Here is a 3,061-nt window from a genome sequence, read left to right as displayed (position 1 = left end):
CATGTCGCGAGGCGCCCTCCCCCCCCAAGGAAAATTTCGGGCTTTGTAGGTATGCCTTGCCGTTGGAGCCGAAAACACCTATGAGGGTAGTGCTCCTCTCCCTCACCCACATGATGGCGTCGTGGTATGCACGTTGATAGCGTCCACCCTCTATCTGTGATTTCTCGTCCCTCTAGCCTTTTTGGCTTCTTGTAATTATTCTCGTGCCTCAGTTGCACTTCATAATATACAAATCGAGTTACCTCATTTCCGTGTCGTGTTACCTTGCCCGTTACGTGTTACCTGCGGTTTTCCGTGACGCGTTCCGTGTCGCGTTCCGTGTTACCTCCAAAAACGCTTCCGCATTGCTGTGGGGCTACCGAATAGAGGGTGATCCCTCATGAGGCAGGCTCCATAGGGTGGGTGTTGCCTACCCAAAGACGGCACCGAGAGGTCGTCGTCACACTTGGTATCAGAGCAAACTCCTCGGCTGGTGCGTAATGAACCCCCGGGTGAGTGAGCCTGGGCAAAGTAGGATGGGTAAAAAGAAGAAAGGTGCAGAAAAAGTGAAAAATGAGCACAAAAGTGTGGATAGGCCTGAAAAAGAGGCCGAAAAACTGCAAAATAAGCAGTTTTATGCTGAAAAACACAAAATTTTGACTCACTGGTCCAAAAATGAGCCCAAAAAACGGCAAAATCAGAATTTTTATGTGAAAAAAGTGGAAAAAACTGGTTTTCAGGCCGAAAAACGGCGATTTGAGCAAAAAGAAGCCGAAAAAACTGGTTTTCAGGCCGAAAAACGGCGATTTGAGCAGAAAGAAGCCGAAAAAACTGGTTTTGAGGCCGAAAAACACCGAAGTGAAAATTTTTATGAATCAGTCGTCGACAGTGAGTCATCTATGCAGAAGCAGCATGAAGAACTCGTAGCGGCACGGGCGAGTATAAACAAAACCGTGGCCCAGAAGCCTCCAGTTTACATACAAGGGGCCAGTATGCCCAGTTACATGGTAGATGGAGTGCTTATTGAAGACTATTATGAATGGCAAGCGACCTCTGGGTCGGATTCAGAGACAGAAGATCAGCCTGAAGAACTCGTAGTGGAACGGGCGAGTATAAAGGAAACCGTGGTCCATCAACCTCCAGTATGCTTACCAGTGGCCTTTGGGCCTAGTTATTTATTTCATGACGTCTTGATAGAAGAATGTGCTGAAGAAAAGACGACCTCAGAGTCGTATCTGTTATCAGATGGATTGATACTGGAACAATGCAATGTCGTCGATGAGGCAATTTTAGCCCATCCCCAACCATTTTTCTCTCCCTATGGCATGCAGTCGATTTCGTACTCGCATGTTCCATTTAGATCACAAAATGAAGACTCCTTGAGCCGGGAGGATAAACGAACGGTCAGATCACAAAATGAAGACTCCTTGAGCCGGGAGGATAAACGAACGGCCACATTCCACGCTAACATCCTTCAAGACTCCTTGAGCCGGGAGAATAAACGAACGGCCAGAACACAAGAAGAAGAAGAAGGAGAAGAAGAAGAAGAAGAAGAAGAGGAAGAAAAAGAAGAAGAAGAAGAAGAAGAAGAAGAAGAAAAGGAAGAAAAAGAAGAAGAAGAAGAAGGAGAAGAAGAAGAAGAAGAAGAAGAAGAAGCAGATCAGGAATATAGTCGTCAGCAAGGGAGAGCGGTCTGTATATCCTCACAACAGACCGACATGGACCAGTTTATGCCGCGATGGGGTGAAGCCCGCCAGGGAAAAAGGGGCCATACGGAGCCGGATGCGAGTTCGCGGATTGGTGACCCTCCCTTTGGTAGCATCGGGCTGCTGGAGGCCATCGTCAGGTTCGAAGAGGTGAAGGCAGAAACCGAGCTCCCAAGTTCAGATGATGAAATCCTACTGTGGAAGGAGACCGACATGGACCAGTTTATGCCGCGATGGGGTGAATCCCTCAAGGGAATAAGGGGCCATACGGAGCCGGATGCGAGTTCGCGGATTGGTGACCCTCCCTTTGGTATTGTCGGGCTGCTGGAGGTCATGTTCGGGTTTGAAGAGTATCCATTATATGAGATTGAGAACACATTCCTTGACTCCTTGACCCAGGAGGATAAAGAACGGGCCATAGAAGAGATTGAGGACACATTCCTTCACTCCTTGACCCAGGAGGATAAAGATACGGTCCTTCACCATGAGCTACAATTAAACGACTCCTTTGGCCGGGAGAATAAAGAAACGGCGACATCTTCTTGTGAAGACTCCTTTAGCCGGGAGAATAAAGAAACGGCCATCCTGGATGTTGAAGACTCCTTTAGCCGGGAGGATAAACGAACGGCCACAGGTTATGTGGAAGACTCCTTATACCGGGAGGATAAACGAACGGTAACAGTTTGTGTTGAAGACTCCTTTAGCCGGGAGGATAAACGAATGGCCACAGGTTATGTGGAAGACTCCTTATACCGGGAGGATAAACGAACGGTAACAGTTTGTGTTGAAGACTCCTTTAGCCGGGAGGATAAACGAACGGCCACAGGTTATGTGGAAGACTCTTATACCGGGAGGATAAACGAACGGTAACAGTTTATGTTGAAGACTCCTTGCGCCGGGAGGATAAAGAAATGGCTATGCAGATTGATGATATTTTCAAACGCTCCTTGCGCCAGGAGGGTAAACGAATGGCCACATGTCAAAATGAAGACTCCTTGTGCCGGGAGGATAAAGAAATGGCTATGCATATTGATTATCTTTTCGAAGGCTCCTTCTGCCAGGAGGGTAAACGAATGGCTATGCTTATTGAGGATCTTTTCATAGACTCCCTGTGCCAGGAGGATAAAGAAACGGACAACTTTCCTTCACATTATGTTGAAGACTCCTTGCCGCGGGAGAATAAACGAACGGGCACATTTTACCTTGAAGACTCCTTGCCGCGGGAGAATAAACGAACGGGCACATCTTACCTTGAAGACTCCTTGCCGCGGGAGAATAAACGAACGGGCACATCTTACCTGGAAGACTCCTTGCCGCGGGAGAATAAACGAACGGGCACATCTTACCTGGAAGACTCCTTGCCGCGGGAGAATAAA

Source organism: Lygodium microphyllum, unplaced genomic scaffold (genome assembly GCF_053477565.2).
Source record: "Lygodium microphyllum isolate KBCC unplaced genomic scaffold, Lygodium_microphyllum_v1.1.10 scaffold_470, whole genome shotgun sequence".
Classification (NCBI taxonomy): Eukaryota; Viridiplantae; Streptophyta; class Polypodiopsida; order Schizaeales; family Lygodiaceae; genus Lygodium; species Lygodium microphyllum.
The sequence above is the reverse complement of the archived record's forward strand: the minus strand, read 5'-3'. Positions refer to the sequence as shown.